Genomic DNA, 23,070 nt, shown 5'->3' with positions numbered 1-23,070 from the left:
ACTCGTCACGGTCCACGGAGACTCACAAGTAGCCTAGCCTTGTTGTTGTTTAACTGCGCGCTCTCTTACCGGTAGGCGTGGCTTGGGAGTGGCCTCCTAGGGCAGTGAAGCAAGTGCATTCTGGGAGTTGTTGTCTTTCATCCACATAAGCCAAAAATACATTTTCTGGCTTTTCTCAGTCTAGAAAGCTCCAAATTCAAAAATAATTTCATATTTCTTCTACATAAATGACCCATTTTAAATACACATTCATCTTTCCAGAGGTGAAGTATCCCTTTAAGAATACTGCACTCAGTGAGGACATTGCTATTTTTACCGTAAAAGCCAGACTACAAGTTCTTCCAACCAGGCTCAACTTTTCTATCTGGTTTCCTACAACTCAGGTACCTCATTGTTTGAATCACACTACAGAACAGATCACTGAAACATTGCCACACATCTTGAATGGCTGCCATGCTTATAAGGGAATGTACATCGCACACCACGACAGAATAGTGGACTCCTGTTTTCGGTCGAAGTCCACAGTAGTCGATTGTCGAGTTCACGCGCATGATCATAGGTAACAAAACCTATGCGCGTGAACTCGACAATCGACTACTGTGGACTTCGACTGAAAACAGGAAGAAAATACAGGTATGTGCGCTGGCTGAATTAACATCACTTTTATTCATATCTTTCACATCTACTGCAGTCAGATTCACCGTGTTCACTCTAAAGGAATCACTCACATGACCTGTGCACTTGTAATGACACATCAAGGATGTTAAGAGGCTAAAATCAGGTTTAAAACTTGCCCCATTGAAGTTAACAGGGTGCAAATTTTAAAAAGAGGATAACACGGTGTAGGCAACACCGATTTGTGTCATTGTTCTCTGTACTGACAGCACTCCAAATTTACAAAAAAATGAGCTCAATGTTAAAATTGACCGGAGTTCTCCTTTAATGATGAGATCAGTGAGGTGTTTGTTTTGGAGTTTGCATGTTCCTTTGACTCTAGTATGGAGGAAGCCTGTATGACTAAGATTATTTAACACCATCTCAGAGTTAGGTTATCAGAGCCGTCTACTTGTGTTTATATTTGGCAGCTTAGGACGCACACACAGGCTGGTTGTAAAAGGGCTACAGCAACTTGGGATGTCCAAAAAGAGGGCTAAACGGCTAGCAAAGGACTGTGCTCTGTCTGCTATTATAGGCAGCCGTCATATCTGGCGGAGACAGTGTTACTTGTACCCATAACAACTGAGTGACGCATTTAATATTGTGAAGATCTGCTGTATGCCACTGGTCCATGATTTTGTACATTGTACATGTAGTATTTTTGTCCCTGTAAATCATTTATTTTAAGTGGACTTATAATATTTATTGATAATAAATTGTTAAAGTGTGTGTGTGTGTGTGTGTGTGTGTGTGTGTGTGTGTGTGTGTGTGTGTGTGTGTGTGTGTGTGTGTTGAGAAAAAACACATGGGTGATGACCTACAACAGCAAACAAGTATTTGATTACATTCACTTACCAGATTTTCTTGAAAATATTGAAATGATTGTTAAGCTTTAAAGTACAAAAAAACATCTCAATTACTTTCCCCAGTAAATTCCCAACTCATCTTTTTTTTCTGCCTCATTATAAAATAATAATCAGTTCAGCAGTGAAGCAGTTTCCTAAACGTAGACAAGTAGAAGTCTGACTCATTTTAGTTGAAATTATTCAATTGATCACTCAGAAGTGTTCTTGGAAAACCCTGAGCAGCACTTTGTGTTCCTTTTGTAGTGAGATAAATAGTCTTGTATAGAGATAATTAGTCTCACAGGCCGACATTGAGGAAGGTTTATCAGATACTCGGAGGTGGGGTTTTATGACTTGAGCCAGTAACCCACCAAAACACCCTAGCAACCTCCTAGCAATGCCCTAGCAACCACTCAATACACCTTAGAAACCACATACTCACAGAAAAAAAAGTTCAACAATTGTACCCTTAGGGGTACAACATCTTTCACTGGGGCAGTACCTTTAAATGGACATCTTTGTACTGTAGTAGTTCATAGTAATACCTTAAGTGTTTATACATTACTACTCTAAGGTACTTAAATGCACACAGTGGCTTTTTTATAGCAGCCCTTTTCAATACAATTCATTTGTTTGATCGAAACTTTCCTAAATAAGCCTTTATCTGACCAAGTTCTTCTGTGCTCTAAATCACTTTCTTTTGACAGTTTGATAATCTCTATTCAGTTTTCTCCCCCCAAAAAATAGTTTTCATGCCTTTTTCACTATTTCATGCTTTTCATCTTCAGAAAGATCTTTTTTCATCCCCATATTGCATAAGAACCGTGACTTAATGTGGAACAGTCACTTTAAGTAGGTTTTCAATTTACCTAAGAAGACCTGGCAAAGTATTTAATAAACCTGTCTGAGGTTGATACTAAAAAAATCATGAAAAATAAAACAAACAAAACATTTTCTTTGAAAAACTAAAATCTGAATGCTTATTTATCTGAAATCCAACTGATATGTCACTTGCATAATAATTTGGAACACAGTGTACATACATAGCAGACTTTTTGAGGTTTAATATTCACAAGCATAGTCCATATCGAATTCCATGACATTCAGTGTTATACAGTAAATTCCATTTTTATGACTAGAGCCTGCGTTTTCCTCATAGCGTAAATCATAGGGCCCGATATTGCACTGCAAAGAAAACTGGCCAAACCAATAAGATTCATTCTTTCAGAGTCCCTAATGTTACATAAAACTAGAACTTGGTGGTGCTCACAAACAGAATATTTTGCTGAGCGACAGTGAATATCAGAGGGACCGGCTCGCTTGTCTCTGCACTCTTGTATTTGATGTTAAACATGCATAACAGTGATAAACACCACTGTGAATACAAAATGGTACGAATGGGTGTTTGAAAACATGTAAATACTTTTAATTTGACTTTCTTTCTCTCCATGACAAGCAAATGGAAAGTTGCGCAGCGCTTATGTTCGGCATAACGGGTATTTTTGATTTTCTATAAGTGCCACCTACACATTTATTCAGTTCATTTTGTTATGCAATGGTCTGAACAGACAAATCGCACTCGAAAAACGGATCAAATCTTTAACCCGGTAGAATTTTTTTTCTTTTATTTAAACTTTACAAAACAAGAGTTATAAGTAAAGTTGATTCACATTTTTTAAAATTTAAATACAAAGTTCTGTCATGAAACTCTAGATCAGGGTTCACCAATCTCGGACCTGGAGGGCCGCTGTCCTGCAGAGTTTAGCTCCAACCCCAATTAAACACACCTGAACCAGCTAATCAAGGTCTCACTAGGCATACTAGAAACTTTCAAACAGGTGTGTTGGAGCTGGTTGGAGCTAAACTCTGCAGGACAGCGGCCCTCCAGGACCGAGATTGGTGAACCCTGCTCTAGATGGCACAGGCTGATAGGTCCTTAACTCAATCTGCTTGCAATCACATCATTCTCTATAGGGCACAGCTGATTGGTTTCTGTCAAATCAGTAGCCAATGAACTCACTGCTTAACCTTCAAATACTCAGTCAGCATTTCCTGTTGAAGTTGCAGTGCACTTTCAGAAACCCTCCACCTTCCCCAGCTCCACCTGTATAGACCTGCTACGGGTAATTCATGTATGCTATATTGTACAGCAAGCAATAGCCATCATTTCACCATCTAGGTTAACTATAGACCCGATATAGTCCGGCTACGAGTAACCCAATTTTCTAGCCAAAATAACCATGAATTTGGTTACATGTCTTTTTTCGCTAAAATAACTTGCGAGATGTATGATACTCCATCATGTAAGCAAAGTCTGTGAGTTGGCTTAATTTTTTTTTACATGTATATGCGCAGCCTGTGTGTCTATTCTTGAGTTATTAGACGTCTATTAAATATTCACTGACAGCCCAAATTTTGCCTTGTTTTAGCCTAGACGTCAGGGCCGTGTTTAGGTAATCCATTACAATGCCAAGGACTTGTCAGGACAGAACTAGGTTTAAATGTCCACTGAAATGCCTTGCAGCTTTGGATGATGCGTAATTTCCACTGAAACAGGAAGCTAAGGCGGGACATATTGAATGGCTCCTCCCCATTTTCAAATAGCCAATAGCATTTAGTTTACCTCACAGACTGCAATTTGTACTTGATCAGAGCTGCTGATACGTTGGATTTATTAGTAGAGGTGTGGATAAATTCTAGCCATTTCTTTCTTAACCAACGTACAGTTGGAAAATGGAATAAAACTCGAGCATTTGAGAAACCGAACACACATCTCCAGCCCATATTGCTCTGTGACGTGTCAACGGTCGCTTTGGCCAGGTGGTATTTATAGCATAGGGGGCGGGACGCTTTAGATTCTAGAGAGCATTTGATTGGACACAAGATGTGATGAGAATCTGAAGTCCGTGTGATGTCATAAAAATCAGTGATCCATTTTTGCGGAAGTTGTAAGTTTTGTATGCTAATATCTCCTAAAAGCAAATTTTGTCATTGTTTTGGAACACACCAGCTTATTCATAACCTTAAGGCTAACATATTCATACTAAAGGCTAAAAACCTTTTTGATTTCAGGAGACCGTTAACTTGATATGGCTTGTAATGGAAGCAAGATGCATCTCAACAGTCAAAGAAGTCAATCCTGTGCATGTTTACATACAAAACAGCACAGATGAACACAAGAATGCATCCTGTGTAAACAGCCTTTTACTCTCTGAGTCACAAATGGTCACAACTGTGTTGTAGCCCAGAGTGGCTTCAGGATAAACTCAATTTCATCATGTATTTGCGGTCGAGGGGTCTGTCGACTGGCTGGTGTGTGCAGAGGGCAGAGGCACTGACCTGCTGGAGGGTGGTCAACGGCTGCTCTGAAAAACACACTGTGATATAGTCTTTACACACGGACCTCCTGGCATTTCTGGAGCTGCAGCCAACACACGCACACATACATGCACGTCGGCTAGTTAAGACACAGAAAGATACAGTGAAAACACATTCATGTGTGTAAATACAAACAAATCAGAATATGCTCACGTACACACATGAAGCTGCAACATTTCATCCAGCGACACATACAAAGTGAGAACATGCATGCGCGCACACACACCACAGCCATCTGTCAGACACAAGTCCCCCCTGTGCTCTGGCTGTCGTAGATATAATACAGTCTGCTGATTGGTTAAATCTGTTACCACCTTATTATAAGACACAGGGACCCGTGATAAAACGCACACACATGTACAATAAATAACTTCCTTTTTCGCAGGAAGTGGAGACCACGAAACACTTGAGGAAAAGAGAGATGACATTCAGGGAGAAGGACATGACACATTCACATTAAACTTTCAAACCTCTATAAATCCGTTTTTCACCTGAGTGCTATTTCAATCTCTCTCCATTTCTCTGCATCGTCTCATTCCATCTGTTTCATGCGCTTCTAATCATTCATCTATATCCAGCCTTCCAATCATTTTCCAATCTGTGCCGCTTCCTCTGGAGTGCTGTTCAATAAGGCTCTGAAATTTGACCTCTTACATCACGTTGGCACACAGGCACTCATAGAAACAGACACAGGTCCCTAATGCCCTGTTTTTTAATTAACACATTATTGCTTTGTAGTAATATTACCAGAGGAAGAGAGAAAGAGAGAGGAGGATGGTCAAGAGTCAGACTAGGACAGTGTGAAACAAAAATCTACCCAACGCAAATGGCTCCAGAATGATTTTTACATACTAAATTGCGATCGGTCTTATTTTGTACATTACCATTCAGAAGTTTGGAGTTGGCAAGTTTTTTTAATATATTTTAAAATGTCATTTATTCCTGTGATGGCAAAGCTGAATTTTCAGCGTCATTACTCCAGTCTTCAGTGTCACATGATCCTTCAGAAATCATTCTAATATGCTGATTTGCTGTTTAGAGAAACATTTCACATTGTTATCAATGAAGAAGATGGTTTTGCCACTTAATATTTTTGTGGAAACTGTGATACATTTTTTCCCCGGATTCTTTGTGGAATATAAAGTTCAAAGGAACAGCATTTATTTGAAGTCTAAAACCCAAACTTACCTAAAACTTTAACACTGTTCTTTTGCTGCCTTGCAAAATCATGTATATCCTTCAGGAAAAGCAGATCTTGTTTTGGGATGTAACCAATCGTGTGTGGCCAGACGGTTTTTGAAGACTCTGGCTTTTATTTTTCTCCCACACAAGACGGAAATAGACTGCCAAATTCAACAGATTTAAGTATTTTGCTGTTTGGCACCACAAGAAGTTGTGTTTACACATTCCCATGCCATATGTTAACACTCATCTTTGAGGGTGAAACATTTGATAGCCAAAAAAGAAAACAGAAACTAAACCCTGTGAGAGTTTTGTGTGAGTGTGCGTGTGAGTGTGCACGTGAGTGAGTGAGTGAGAGAGAGAGAGAGAGAGAGAGAGAGAGAGAGAGAGAGAGAGAGAGAGAGAGAGAGAGAGAGAGAGAGAGAGAGAGAGAGAGAGAGAGAGAGAGAGAGAGAGAGAGAGAGAGAGAGAGAGAGAGAGAGAGAGAGAGAGAGAGAGAGAGAGAGAGAGAGAGAGAGAGAGAGAGAGAGAGAGAGCTACTGCCAAATTGACAGCGCTGTAGATAATCCTCAGCAAACAGGAAGTAAGTAAATGTCAGCACAATTACACACACCTTCACATTCACAAAATCAACAAACACCCAGTGGGGTTTTCATAGTGGGTTCCGGGGACCACCAGGGGTCCACAGGTAATTTCAACAGGGAAAAAAAGAAAAGAAAAAGAAAAACAATTCTAAAGACTAGATAAAATAAGTTACATTTTGATTTAAAAAAAAAAAAAAAGTTTTTAACTATAGAAAATAAAAATTTGCATATGTTAAGTTTTGAGTTTATTTTTCGCTCTGTTTTTCCTGGGGTCTGTTCTTCGTACCTCACTTAATCTGAGATGATATGACAGATGCCAGATCTTCTTATCGTGATAACTGACCTCTGGTTAATTTGGTTCTTAAAACGCATTTGCGGATTTGATTAAAATATCTGGATTAAGTTGTCTGAGTTTACTGCGCATTCTTGTGTTCATTGGAAAGGGCAGATATATCCATGTTTAAACCATCATCAGCAATGCAGCGATTAATAAAGACAGATTAATAAAAAAGAAAAAAAAGGAAATCAGGAGGATAAGGATGCAGTGTTGTTACACCACGCCACATTAAAATACCAAGCGTTGTTATTCTCTTGAAGTCTGAACATGAGAACAGGAAGGAAATTTTACAGCTTATTCAGTCAAACGGACGTATAAGGATTATTTGTAGTGCAACCTTATGATTTGAAATGATTTGTTTCTGATGCTGATTTGTTTCAGTCTTTTTGAGTGGAATTTCCAGCCTGATCTCACGACAATTCGTACGAATTCTACGAGGTGGCTAATTCGTACGAATTCATACGACCTCACTCGTACGATTTTTGCTAAATCGTACATATTTTACGAATTGCCCAATTCATATGAATTCATACGAATGACCTACCCCTGACCCCGCCCCTAAACCTACCCATCACGTGGGTTTAGACAAATCGTACAAATTCGTACGAGTGAGGTCGTACGAATTCATACGAATTAGCCACTTTTTTATCACTCGTACGAATTCGTACGAACTGGTCGTGAGATAGCGTTGTAATTTCCCCAAACCGGAAGACCGGGGACGGTTGTAACACGGGGCTAGTTGTAACACTACCAATTCCACCAATCAGGGATAAGATAGGAGTTATGTGACAGTTTCAGTTTCCTCAGGCTTCCTTTACGATCGCACAACATAGGTTTTCAAGTCTGCGTTGCAATCTCTCCTGAAGCTACAGCAGAAAATCAAATTCTGAGGTAAGAAAGTAAAAAAACATAAGATAATATTTTGTTTAGTACTTCTACCGTTGTAGATAATGTTGTAGGAGTTATATCAGGTCAAACTGTAGTTTCTATAGTAAAGAATGGTGTATCAACCTCCTACTAATTTCAAAGCACCATGCTAATACAGCTAGTTAAACAATAGTGACAGTGGCGGGGTAGGTTGTAACACGTGTTTTGAAAGTGACCTTAATTTGTATTGGACCTTTTATGCAAACTCAATTTAATTTGTGAATGATAAATAACATATTTAAAATCAGGTCAAAGTTAAATAAATACCAACACATACACTGCAAAAAATGCTTTTCTTACTTAGTATTTTTGTCTTGTTTCCAGTCCAAAATATCAAAAAATTCTTAAATCAAGATGCATTTACTAAAGTAGTAAAATGCCATAAGATAATATGTCTTGTTTTCTGGAGAAATAAATTACAATTAAGTGAGTTTTTGCTTAAAAAAAGCAAAATTATCTGCCAACTCACTTAATTTTGATTTATTTCTCCAGAAAACAAGACAAAATATCTTATGGCATTTTACTCCCATAATCTAAAACGCAGAAGGCTTGTTAGAAAAAAGGGATACTGGATGTGAGCGTCGTGTGTCGCGTCAAAAGCAAATGGAACCCGTTTGACACTGGTTACAGTTTACTCAGATGCCTGTGACATAGTCCATTCACTTGAGTCTGCCGACAACAGGACAAGCGGAAGAGTGAAAGAACGTTCACTTTAATGTTTTGTGTCTCTGACTTCAAAATGACCTCAGCATCAGAAACAAGTGGATGGTTTATTTTAATGGCGTCCCGTATCGCGTCGGAGGATTATGTTTGTTCGGAGCATTTTGTTTTGTAAATGAGGCACAGTGTAATGATGAATTTAAAAAGAAACTTAAAAAAGTAGCCAACTGTTGGATCTGACAGCAGCTGCATCGCAAACCGCAAGTAAATGATTTCATAATGCATTTTCAGTAAATTACTGTTTTATATGGATAATGGTTAAAGTTAACCTCAAGGAACATATTAAAAATCCCTGTCATAAAAATAAATCTGCTTGTATAACTTTTCTATTAACACATCACTTAAAAAAGTACAATGGCAATACTGTGATTTTAATTCAAATATACTATGGGATCAGCACGGTATTCTTTGAAGTACAACACAGCATTATGTACACACTGTACAATGTACGTTTTTGTAAGGGCGACTCATCTTCATCTAGGAATTATGACAAACTCTTTCTACATTAAAAGCCGCCGTTCTCTTTCTCTCTCTGGTAATGCTTGTTTTAGCTGGTTCCGTGTGGAAGCTGTGACTGCCATTGCCAGAACAGTCCGTGTAAATGTCAGTATGCTTCCCGTTTGCGTGCATGTATGTGTGTGTGCATGCGTGCACATTTACGTGTGTTCTGCAGGCTGTGAAATTAAATTTGTCAGACTCTAAAGAACCCAGCATGTCTGAGAGCCACAAATATGTAGTCAGTGTGTTACATCTACATCAGCACCTCTCATCCACCCCTCCTTAACATTTTTATTGCACGCTGTCTTCCATCCACACGAAACGTCTCTTTAACAAATGCAGTCTGTAGCGGCACTCTCTCTTCACTTTATTCTGACTGTGGCGGGAGTAACAGAAATGTTCAACATTTATATTCATTGTCTGTGTCAGATGGATGGATAGACCTTTTAAAATATCAGCTCTAAACGCTGTTTGTCCCGCTATCCTCTGTTGGAGAATGAACGGTGGCATTAGAGCTTCATCTGTGTGGGATTGCAAATAAAAGGGGTTCTAAACGCCTGTAGCGACAAAACACAAACCCTACAGATGTTAGATGATGACATATAGACATTTCATGTTACAGCCAATAACCAATAAAAGGCCAATATTAAAAATCGACACTATTTTGTCTAAATAAATTAAAACACTACACAATAAAATGAATCATTTTAAATGCTACAAGTGAATTTAGGCATCACAACTTAACTATAATGTACAGTATGAAAAATGGATATTCAGATATTCATATTTTGATTTGATGAGGTTTATTAACAGTGTTATTAAATTTTTAGTGTTTTAAATTATTAGTGTTTAGGACATCCGGGAGGATAAAAGGAGGAGTGATGACAGTGAAGGATGAGAGAGGACCAGGTCTGGACTATTTATATATATATATATATATATATATATATATATATATATTATATATATATATGAATATATATGAAAAATATATATTTTATGATATTAAAGTTACATTGAACGTTCACCTGTTACTGCCTCCTCCTTCCTTATCAACAAACCTTGTTACAATCCGATATACACTGATGAGCCAAAACGTTATGACTAGTCACAGGTGAAGCAAATATCATTGATCGTTTCCTAACAAGGCCACATATTAATGTCTGGGTAGATTAGACAGTGAGAAAACAATCAGTTATTATAATTAACGTGTTGGACGCAAGAGAAATGGGCAGGAATAAAGATCTGAGCGACTTTGACATGGGTCAAATTGATATGGCAGGGCGATCAGAGTATCTCTAAACCGACAAGGCTGTGAGTTGCTTTTGTCAGCAGTGCTGAGAATTTACCAACTGAGGAGGGACAAATCACATACCAGCGACAGGGTGTTGGGTGCCTGAGGCTCATCGATACATTATTAGTGGGCAACGAGGCCTATCCCGTCTGGTCCAAACCAACAGAAGGTCTACTGTGGGACAAGTCACACAAAATTTTGGGAGGTACGTGGTATGGGGCTGCGTAGCCGCAGACCGCTCAGAGTGCCTACGATGACCCCTGTCCAACGTCGAAAGAGCCTACAATGGGCACGCAAGCGTCAGAACTGGACCCTGAGCAGTGGAAGTGTCGCCTGGTCCAATGAGTCCTTTTTTCTTTTAATCACGTGGACGACCATGTACGTGTGCGCCATGTACTTGGAGAAGTGATGGCACCATGGGACGACGACAAGCCGGAGGAGGGAGTGTGATGTTCTGGGCAATGTTCTGCTGAGAGCCCTGGGTCCAGCCATTCAAATGGACGTAAATTTGACATGTGTGATCTACCTAGATATTGTTTCAGACCAGGTACACCCCTTCATCATGACAATGGTGTTCCATGGTGGAAGTGCCCTTTTTCAGCAGGATAATGCAACCTACCACACTGCAGACATTATTCAGGAAAGGTTTGAGGAACATGATGAAGATGTGTTGCCCTGGCCTCCAAATTCCCCAGGTCTCAATCCAATTGAGCATCTGTGGGATGTGCTGGACCAACAAGTTCAATCCATGGCGGCTCCACTTCGCAACCTTCAGGACCTGAAGGATCTGGTGCTAACGTCTTATAGTGCAAGATACCACAGGACACCTTCAGGGCAGGGGTCTTGTCAATATTGACCAAAAAAAAAAAAAAGCTAAATTTTTACAATCTCATTCTAAAGCAGACTGACACAGTACATGAGGGTGAGTGACTGAAGACAGAATTTTCATTTTTGGCTGAACTTTACATTTAAGTCTGCTCTCTGCTTACGGTCTTGTACTGCTGACTTTCATTGCCTCTTTCTTTCTTCGCTCTCCATCTTTCACTCTCTTTCTCTCTGACCAACAGGCCAAGTCTATCAGTAACAAGGTATGAAGTCAATTTTTGTTCTTCCCAAGGGAATTCTGAGAAAAATAGAGGATAGAGAAAGGGATGGAAAGATAGAGCAGGGGCAGACAGGGTTCTTATAAACATCACAGCATGAGGTAAACCTCCTTTATCTGTATTAGGTACAAAGTATCTCTGTGTTCCACAGCTGAGTAACTGCACTAAAACACAAGCCATGCTGCTTTTATCTATCTAGATACTGCTGGTTACAACGTATTATTAAACACACACATTAACACGCACAACATGCACACATTTCATCATTAGCAGTTTGTCAAGCATAAGTATTATTAACACTTCAACACTTCATATTTGCACTTCAAAGATGCTGTTCCCATAGTCCTTTTTAAGAAAATCATAATATTGCTATAGTACTTTTTTTGTGCTGTGCTGTGTTAATAGATAATACCAGAAGATTTCAAACTTATTGATACCAAGATTGTCCCAATATTATGATCCCATTATGAGGCAGCTGTATATTTTAAAGATCATTTTATTCTGTTTGAGAAAAAAATATAAGCATGATATTCTAAAGTATAAGGACATATATTGGTTTCAATTTTCAATAATATGCAATTAAGTTTAAAAAAATAATTCAATTCAATTATTTTTTATATTATAATTGCACTAGAGCAAAAATTTTTTGGTATATAATATAAATTATAACATTATAAGAATATGAATACATTGTATTATTTTATGCCCCTAAATAAAATACCAAAAGAAAAGCATCCCTCACAACCACAGACCAACATCCTGACAACATGCTGAGGAGTTTTGCGTACATTTTCTTCAGAAAATGTATATAATTAATATCGATAAAAAATAAATGCAAGCTTTTATCCAGCATGACTTACAAAACATCCAGTGCCCATATTTTTATTTTTGATGTGTTTCCTAAGATTTAAACTGCTGTGCTGCCAGTCGTGCTACAGGATATCATTTAACACTCGTGTATATGCATACCCATATATCATGTATTTGATCTGTCCTGATCAGCTTGTAATTATTTACATTACATGTGCGCATATGAATTGTCTGTAAGAGGAGGGGAAGTGACAGCGTGTGTGTGACAGATCTGTTCCAGCAACATACACACACACTGCCACTTCCCCTCCTCTTACAGCTTGTCTAGTGCAGATTATCCCTGCTAACGACCGCTTACACAAATCTCTGTGCTTTAGACGGAGTAAGTGTGTGTGCGCGTGTGTGTGTGTGTGTGTGTGTGTGTGTTGGGGGGTGGAAATGTGTGCCTCAAGTGATATGACAGACCTCATCAGACTAAACTGAGTAAGTGGCGTTAATTGATAGCAACTCCATCCCACACAGCCGAAAGTCATTGCTACAATGCAAGCTACACCAACGCAATCCCAATGTGTTAAGACGCATTTTTTAAAGTTGAACTTCTTTTAACTTGAGCACCGCGTTTTTAGAATGTAGTGTCATTCCACTGAAAAACAATGGAAAAGTAGCGCAGTGGAATGAAAAAATGCATTCTATGTGAACTGCCCCTAAGAGTGTTCATGGGCATTGTTATGTGGTTGCTAAGGTGTTCTACGTGGTTATGTGATTGTTAGGGTGTTGTGAGTGGTTGATAGGGTGTTGCTAGGTGGTTACACTTCATAAGAGACACCTCCATTTTCTGTCATAGTGAAAATGAATTCAAAATTATGACCAAAACAATGATGTTCTTCACCAATTACACTGTTTTCCAGCAAAAGTGAATTCAGATTCATTTACAGCTGTCTTTTTATTTGTTTATGGTTTAAATTAAAACTTAATTTTTACTGAAAATATAAGACATTTTTCCTCACGCAAGAAAATTGCAGGGGAAAAAAAAAACAGAGTCTGTCTTGGCTTGTAAAAAGGAGAAGGTCTTCACATGGGATTGTCTAGAAGACACGGTCTCTGCTGACATTCAGGGCTGTGTTTGAAGGGAGACAGCAAGCATGCATGGCTAGTTAACAGACTAGCGAAATGCTAACGCGTTGTGCTAGCGATAGTGATTTAGATTAAAAGCTAGCCGATGTCAGATTAATGTGATTAGATAATAAAAGATATATGGTGATGATCAAGTTATATTTAGCAATATAAACAAGGAATGATAGTAAAATAGAGGTTCAAAACAAAGCTATATGGAGCTACAAATGCAAACCACTTTTAGAAGCTTTTTAAAAGATTTTTCTAAAGTCTGCAGAAAATCCTGACTGAAATGTTTTTGTAGTTAAATTGTGCAGAGGTCAGATTCATGAAAATCTTCTTTAAACAAATTAAGAAATTTCTTAAGACAGAAGAATGTTCCTACTAGTGCAATTATTGAAAAATATTCTCAAAAACTTACTTTAAAAAAAAAAAATCATATTTTTTTCTTAAGACGACAATGACAGGCTTTGGTGTTATCTGATTGTATGGTGTTTTTTTCCGAAAACAGCTCAAAGGCCGTCTTTTTTTGTGCTGCCTGTTGAGTACCATAATCATAGCAAGCATCAGCATGCACACTATATTCATCAGGACTGGCTTGATGGGAGTTTAGCACTCGAGAAGATGAGTTATGAGGTGTTTTGCAAGTATTTTTTCAAATATTGTGTTTATCGTGCATAAATGGCTTTTTTTTTGGTCTGTGTACAGTATATGAATGAACAGTAACCTTAATAATTAGATGACTGGCTGTAATTTTCCAGCGAATTTAGCCATCTTCAGTCTAGCTTGCTAATAAACAATAATTATGTGTCATCTAAAAAAAACAATTACAATGCCTAGTAATCTGTCGAGTTACAGATAACAAATAAGGCAATAGCCGCATTAGCAAATTGTTTTTTGTGTCGATACACGTCAATTTAGCAAAGCTTCCCGAGCTTCAGACACAGACGACACACCCTCTGGCCAAAGGTTTCAGCTCAGAAATGTCCCCAAGCACAGCAATAGGAGAATAAAATAGGATAATGTCTCTGTAGACAAACACAACCACACAATTCTATTGGAGCATAATTAATGAGTGTGAGGGATTATATTTTTTTCATATAGTCTATGCTTTATTTTTTGGGAAAATCCTGCATAGTGCACTTTTAAGGCCTGGGTGTAGGGGACACAAACTAATGCAGGGCTAGTTGTAACACACATGGTTTAAAACTTTCCACACATGCAAGTATGACGAAACTTAGTGTATTTACTAGTTGCCTTATCGGCACTATATAGAAAAATAATTGTGCCAAAATGAAAAAAGAATCTCTGGAAGATATCATTGAACGTTTATTTATCCATGGCACAAGTAAATTTCTTAAATAAATGTTTTATGTTTATTTAATTCTGATATTATTTTAACCTTATATCTGTTATTTAACAGTTGGGATAGTTATTTAATGCTTTGCTAAGTAGCAGAAGACAGTAGCCAGGTTTAAATTCCAGTTGTGTAGGGGAATGTTGTAACACTGCGTTACAATGTGCCCCTAATAGAACTATGCAATTCTACACTTTTATTAATTCTATTGAGAAACCACGAGAAAAAGGTGAATAAAGACTGAGAGTCAATGTTCAGAAAGTATTAATTATTATTATGTTTTGAACTATGCTGTATAGCTGTGTTTTGCGGTGTGTTTGTTGTCAAACTCAAAAATTACTTTATTTTTAATTATTAAAAAAATGCCATTATTTTATATGTATTTTTTATTATTTTTTATTAGATCAGATAACATTTTAAGCTGTCATATGGTCATGTTACAATGTATGTGCCACCTATGGGGCATGTTGTCACATTTCACTTCCATTTTTTTGGGGGTAAATCAAGAATACACTGTATTAATGAAAAAAACACATAATTGTACTAGACATATGGGAAATTAATGTGGGGAAAAAATAAATACTCTGAACCCCAAGTGGATTTACACAAACTGAGAAAGTCAAAAAGTGTTAGCTTGTGCCCCGCTCTCCCCTACTTCATTTTCTGCGTTCTGCTCGCGGAACAAAAATGCTTAAAATGCTGATACAAAATGATTAAAAGTAGGACAATGCAAGAGAGCTAAACAGATACATTATATTAAACATATTTTGCTTTTTAAACACTGACTCTATGCTTTTTTTCTGTCTTGCTTAACACATAACACACAACCTGTAGTCATGTGCCTCCATAAGAGTTAAATGCATTAAAAGCCTGCGGGTCTCGCAGAGCTACAGAAGAACAAGTCAGGGAAGAGCACCTCCACTTCGTCAATTATTCAATGTTCCTATTTCATAAATCTCACATGAACTGTACATTCCCACTTCCTGCAGAGAAAAACACCTCAAGTGTTTGTGGGGAATTAGCGCAACATTGACCCACAAAGCAGCATCTACACAGCGCCACCAATTTTTGAAGATGCAAATGAACATCAATATGCAACTTGACAATACAGCCTCTCTCACACACACACACACACACACACACACACACACACACACACACACACACACACACACACACACACACACACACACACACACACAAGAGCTGATCTGAGACGAGCAGGCACTTCTGACTGTTCAGCTGGACTGAAATAACTTTTTGGCTCATCAGCATCTGTATGTCATCTTTAATACACTGTCACTTCCTTCTTTCCCCTGATTGAATAATACTCCCTAATCTGCCTTTTTGTATTGGAGACCACTGGTTCCTGCACTTGAGGGTGAGGTAACTGGGTCCACTCGCCTCATATATGAGTGTCAGCGATGCTTTACACAATATAATAGTTAAAGGAGTAGTTCACTTCAGAATTAAAATTTCCTGACAATTTACTCACCCCCATGTCATCCAAGATGTACTTTCTTTCTTCAGTCGAAAAGAAATTAAGGTTTTTAAGGAAAACATTGCAGGATTTTTCTCCATATAGTGGACTATCAATGGGTTGAAGGTCCAAATTGCAGTTTCAATGCAGCTTCAAAGGGCTCTACACGATCCCAGCCGAGGAATAAGTGTCTTATCTAGCGAAATGTATTTTCTAAAAAAATAAAAAATAAAAAAAATAAATAAATATATATATATATATATATATATATATACACTCACCTAAAGGATTATTAGGAACACCATACTAATACTGTGTTTGACCCCCTTTCGCTTTCAGAACTGCCTTAATTCTACGTGGCATTGATTCAACAAGGTGCTGAAAGCATTCTTTAGAAATGTTGATAGGATAGCATCTTGCAGTTGATGGAGATTTGTGGGATGCACATCCAGGGCACGAAGCTCCCATTCCACCACATCCCAAAGATGCTCTATTGGGTTGAGATCTGGTGACTGTGGGGGCCATTTTAGTACAGTGAACTCATTGTCATGTTCAAGAAACCAATTTGAAATGATTCGAGCTTTATGACATGGTGCATTATCCTGCTGGAAGTAGCCATCAGAGGATGGGTACATGGTGGTCATAAAGGGATGGACATGGTCAGAAACAATGCTCAGGTAGGCCGTGGCATTTAAACGATGCCCAATTGGCACTAAGGGGCCTAAAGTGTGCCAAGAAAACATCCCCCACACCATTATACCACCACCACCAGCCTGCACAGTGGTAACAAGGCATGATGGATCCATGTTCTCATTCTGTTTACGCCAAATTCTGACTCTACCATCTGAATGTCTCAACAGAAATCGAGACTCATCAGACCAGGCAACATTTTTCCAATCTTCAACTGTCCAATTTTGGTGAGCTCGTGCAAATTGTAGCCTCTTTTTCCTATTTGTAGTGGAGATGAGTGGTACCCGGTGGGGTCTTCTGCTGTTGTAGCCCATCCGCCTCAAGGTTGTGCGTGTTGTGGCTTAACAAATGCTTTGCTGCATACCTCGGTTGTAACGAGTGGTTATTTCAGTCAAAGTTGCTCTTCTATCAGCTTGAATCAGTCGGCCCATTCTCCTCTGACCTCTAGCATCAACAAGGCATTTTCGCCCACAGGATTGCCACATACTGGATGTTTTTCCCTTTTCACACCATTCTTTGTAAACCCTAGAAATGGTTGTGCGTGAAAATCCCAGTAACTGAGCAGATTGTGAAATACTCAGTCCAGCCCGTCTGGCACCAACAACCATGCCACGCTCAAAATTGCTTAAATCACCTTTTTTTTCCCATTCTGGCATTCAGTTTGGAGTTCAGGAGATTGTCTTGACCAGGACCACACCCCTAAATGCATTGAAGCAACTGCCATGTGATTGGTTGATTAGATAATTGCATTAATGAGAAACTGAACAGGTGTTCCTAATAATCCTTTAGGTGAGTGTATATATATATATATATATATATATATATATATATATATATATATATATATATATATATATATATTATGTAATCTCCTTGGAAAGGTCAGGCGGTAACCTGACGTAGGCGGAATATGTAGGGTAGGGCGAAAAACTACATCTCAATGTTCTCCTCCAACTTCAAAATCATCCGACATCGTTGATTTACCCCCTTTTTATTTTTGTAAAGGTCGTTTGACTTAGTCTTTGCACGTTCGCTTTGTAAACACTAGGTCTGTACTTCTGCCTACGTCACGCGTGACCTTAAACATGATGACGTAATGTGTGGCGCATCGCAGCTAGTGTAATTAGACGAGCATTTGTGGTTAAAAAGTATATAAATGTTTAATTTTTTAGAAAACGACTGATCGATTCGCTAGATAAGACACTTATTCCTTGGCTGGGATCGTGTAGAGCCCTTTGAAGCTGCATTGAAACTGCAATTTGGACCTTCAACCTGTTGATAACCATTGAAGTCCACTATATGGAGAAACATCCTGGAATGTTTTCCTCAAAAACCTTCATTTCTTTTCGACTGAAGAAAGAAAGACACAAATATCTTGGATGACATGGGGGTGAGTAAATTATCAGGAAATTTGAATTCTGAAGTGACCTACTCCTTTAACTCTATTTTAAAAAGTACATTATGGTATGGTTGCAGTAGTGACAAGAATCCTCCACACTGTACATTTTCAACTATTTCAGATCCTTCATTAGACTTTTTTTTTTTTTTTTTGCATACATTTTCCCAATTCTCCTCTTCAGACAATCCTATAGGTAAAGTCCCGAAACGATTATCTTGATGGTTCTACAGATTATCTTACCAGATTTATGTGGTGTGATATGTTAAGTGTTATTGAATCTACTCAGAAGAGCGTCAGGGCCGCACCAATCTCAAATCATAAATATCCAACATGTAGGATATTTACGATCAGAAATCCTGTTATGTGGGGGGAACCCCGAGGACAAACACATGCACTCTGGTGATTGTCACGGGGAACGAAGCGATACCCATTCAGAAAGCCAGCTGACGGAAGACTAAGAATAACACAACTTCATCCAAACCTTTTTCCTTTTTTTTCTCCACAAATTTTCTGTAAAAATCAATCCAAACACTATTATCGGCATTTCTTCTAGCCCGCCGTCCGCCATGTTTGTTTACCAAGTCACGTTTGACCGCGAGAGATTTTGCGAGACTGTTTTACAGTCAGAAATCTGATTGTTTGTGAATGGAATCTGTTAGTTAATCTCAAAATAGATTTTAAAAATCGTTCAGTTTGGGCCTACCTTAAAACAATGAGGTAGCATAAAAAAATTAATTAAAAAATCCACTGTTCTTCAGAAAGTCTCTGGGCAGCAGACTGAATCTCACAGTCTAAAATAAATCTCTTTCAAACAAACCACTGACACTAAATAAAAATGACTTTGCACTCTCTCTCTCTGTGTTTTTCTCTCTCCTTCTTATGTTTAACTTGCAAAATGTACACTGTCTCCTGTCATTTTTCCTTTTTAAAGTCACTCTTGCGCTGTTTGATTGTTTATGTGTTGCGGTAGTGACAGATCAGGCCTGTGAGGTTGACAGCGCAGAGTCATGCCAGAGAATCTCAAAGAAGGCTGCCTTATAGTCACGTGTCTGTGTGTAAAATCACATTCATTAGTGCCAAGTGAGTCCACTGAAGTGAACTGATGGCAGTGCATTTCTGTCTTCTCTGGGTTATTATTACTGTCTGTTTACATTCCCTTACACACAACACTCCACACACACACATCATAAATATAACCCCTGGCTTGCTTAAAGGATGTAATGTACGCTCAGTGATGCTGACAAATGAAGATGAATAAAACACACACACCGAGAACTGTTCACAGGCAGTTGACCGCTCGTTGAGGCTCGAACAAAATACCAAGAGCGAGTGATCCAGATAGGGGGAGTAAAATAAAATCCATTTTATTTTCCATCTTACAAATCTTGTCTAGGTCCAGTATTTTGATATGGTTAGCTGGAGTAAGACGATCAAACTAACTTTTCATGAACATCAGGGAAAACAAAGCACTACACGCTTAAACATAACGTTAACACTAGACAAGCAACTAAGGAAAACTCATTAACACGACAACAGGGAACAAGTGTATAACTCATTAACAAACATGGAAACTAGCAATGACAGGAAACTCAGGCAAACAGAGACAGAACAAAACCAAACTAGAACACAATGAAACTAACATACTCCTGACAGTCGTACTACTCTTTAAACAGCATTATGGTAAAAATGGAACACTATGGCAACAGATTTCTGTATGTGACAGCATTTTGCTTCGGGAACTGACAGAAAAATGTACGATTCTTTGCAAACTTTAGCCAATGCCGAAATTCACTCACTCCCGCTAAACGTTTACTCTTTGAATTCTTGCACCCAGGAACAATACAAGTCAACACCATTATGACTAAAAGTTTGCCAAGAAGTATTTCCTACTAAAGAAAGGCTGTGTTTAACTCTGGTTAAGCGTCTCTGGCCTTGGACGGCAACATGCCCAATGCATTATGGATGTCAGAAGCCATGTTTGATGTCGATGATGGATTTGGATTTCCTTCCCGACATAATTTACCACATTGACCAACCGTTTGAATTTTCTGTCACTAATATAGGCCTACTTATTAAAATTTGGTCGGCCAAGCCTCTTCTTGTCGACTTGTCGTTTGGTTGGCTATTAGGGTCAGTGGGTGGAGCTAAAGAACAGTTTTGGCACATTTTGCTTGTCGCAACTCTCTGACTGGTGGAATTTTCTGTACAGCATTGTGGGTAATGTAGTTTTTCACCTCAAAATCCACTGTTAAACACATTTTTAAAAATATTATATTGAAATAAGGAGGGCTGATGGGTTTAGCAGAAGCATATTCTACTAATTAACAACCACATAGCTTACAGTAGGGCTGTCTTTAAAGGTTTATAAGTTATTATTAAAAATAAATTTCCCAATGGGGAAAATGTATGGAGTTTTTACTCCCGGGACCCAACTGTTGAACTTTAGATGGTAATGAAATGGAAAGACTAACACCTGTGTATGTGTTCAGCTACATCTAATTGTTTTGATAGTATTTAGTTTTGTATTATGTTAGAATTTGAACTTAAGTTAAACGGTTTTGAAAAAAGTATGTACACGTGCAAATTGCCATGTAAGTGCACAGAGTTTTGGAAGTTGAGTTTAAATGACAAAAGAATTTATGTATAAAGCAGTCATTTTTGTGTTTGATCTATTGAGAAATTGGTCCTAGCAATTGTAAAAACTGTCATTTCTAAAAAAAAAAATCTTTTTTTATTGTTATTTAAAAGTATATCATTTTTTTATTATTCACTTTTTTTTTTTTTTTATATTTAAAGTTAATCAGAAATTAATATCCTGGACATTGAGAGGCAAAATGTATAAAATGCTACATGCATTTTTAGAATAAATCACAATACATATATATATATATATATATATATATATATATATATATATATATAGTTGAAATATTTAATCAGGAAGTGCAATTTCCAGCCCTATTCAGCAGAGGTCAATGGTCAACATGGAGATAATTATAGTATACTTATCTTCAGCATATGACCAAAGATTTGTAATTTTTTTTTTATCATTTGAAGATGAAAATCCATCATGGCTTTGTGCTCAGCACTTTAAAAATTATCCAACGAATAACACTTTTTAAATACCAATGAAAAGTTTCAGTAATACAATTTATTACGTCATGGCATTTTTTTTTTCTTCTTTTAAATAAAAACAACAAATTGGGTCCCCCAAATTTTATTTTTTGGTTCTTATTGGGGTCTGGGAGCACCCACCAGTCACCCCTCAATTTGAATACTTCTAAAACACATACTGAACATATTTCATTCCTATTCTTTCTTCTCAATCATTTTATATCATTGTTCACTCTCCTATCTAATAAAAAGTCTAAAAAGGCCTAGTGCTTCTAATTCACATCAGTGAATTCCCGGTCTCAGCATTCAAAGCCACACTTGTCCTTTATTCCACCTTTTCTAAATTCTCCTCCATCATTCTGAAATAAGAGACTGATGGCTGCTCAGATGACCTCCCTCGGGCAGCTCCTCTCCTCCGCTCCAGAAGCAGCAGAAGAGAACGCTGAAGGAAAAAAGTCTCTGGGAATGCTGGGAGAGGATCCTGGCTGCCAGTGTCATGCTCCAGAGCTCAGCTGTAGGGTCCTACAGGACTGAAATGTATTTCTCATCTGTGATTAAGGGCTCTACACTTCTGATGTGAGACTGTGCTGAAAAAGATGAGTAGGACACGAATTTACCACCCAATAGGCTTGAAGCACACACTACTGATAAAGAGTCTGACGTCTGCACAGTACAGCGAAGAGGAGATCGTATGAGATCTGCCCTAAGGCAGGGGCTATGCGGAGACTAAAGTACAGTAACGGCTATCAGTGTAGCTGCAGGCACTGTGAAGATGAAGAACAATCTCCGAATGCAAGGCACAATATAGTTACGATTATTCAATACAAGGGCAGCACCCATAAAAACACTATTTTTGACAGTAACACACAGACATAAAGATCTACAATTAAAATACAACGCAAGGTGTTAATACCGTAACAGTTGATCTTTTGAACACTCCTTATGAATGTTTAATATTTAGTAAAAGGCTTTCTTTATCTTTATGTTGTGTTACGTTACAGTATGACAAAGTATTTCTTACTCGCTCATTTGAAAATGCATGCAACAAAAAAAATCTCCAACAAGTTTGGTTTATTATTTAGACGTCTCATTACTGCCATGTGCCGCATAGAGATGAACCAATAAGAAAAATAATTCATTATTTATGACCATGTCTGTAGGCAGCCAGTTGAGCTATCACTCTAGATAGATAGATAGATGAAACACGGGTGCATGCTATAGCTCTTAGGTTAAAAATAAAGGATTTAAAATATGAAGCAGCTTTAGTTTTAGTTTAGGGGGGAGTACTTTACTCAAGATAGAGTGCAGATGGTCATTTAGACATATGAGTATGAAACGCATCAAGTCATTCTATAGAGCTGGGCTGGCCACCATATTACCAGTCACACTTACTGTAAAACAGCATCAAAGTGTTTTGGCTGACAGATGAAGAGAGGAGAAGAAAAAAGTGTGACGGTAAGCCTGGCAGATTCTATGCATGCAACCTAAAAATGAAGCATTTGCAGTGGTGTGGTCTGTGGAGGTAGAAGATCTTTCTGTCTCGTACACAAATACACACACAGCTCTGAATAAAAGGACTGTT

General features: G+C 38.1%; 1 protein-coding gene across 6 annotated transcripts in view; it reads right to left on the bottom strand.

Annotated features, from left to right (window-relative positions):
• dlgap1b (discs, large homolog-associated protein 1b) overlaps nt 1-23,070 on the bottom strand; it is a 146,319-nt gene that overhangs the window by 121,617 nt on the left and 1,632 nt on the right. For 3 of the 6 annotated variants that reach the window (XM_079862985.1, XM_079862988.1, XM_079862987.1), the window contains exons 1-2: nt 5,038-5,077; nt 4,842-4,959 (exon numbers count right to left, since the gene is read on the bottom strand). The exons of 2 other annotated variants lie outside the window; for them this stretch is intronic. The gene's annotated coding sequence lies outside the window, so the exon portion shown is untranslated. Of the gene's footprint in view, nt 1-4,841; nt 4,960-5,037; nt 5,078-23,070 lie in introns of those variants that run through there. One more of the 6 variants, XM_079862986.1, reaches the window with a different exon arrangement.

Source organism: Squalius cephalus, assembly GCF_949319135.1.
Source record: "Squalius cephalus genome assembly, chromosome: 25".
NCBI classification, from domain to species: Eukaryota; Metazoa; Chordata; class Actinopteri; order Cypriniformes; family Leuciscidae; genus Squalius; species Squalius cephalus.
The sequence above is the reverse complement of the archived record's forward strand: the minus strand, read 5'-3'. Positions and strand labels throughout refer to the sequence as shown.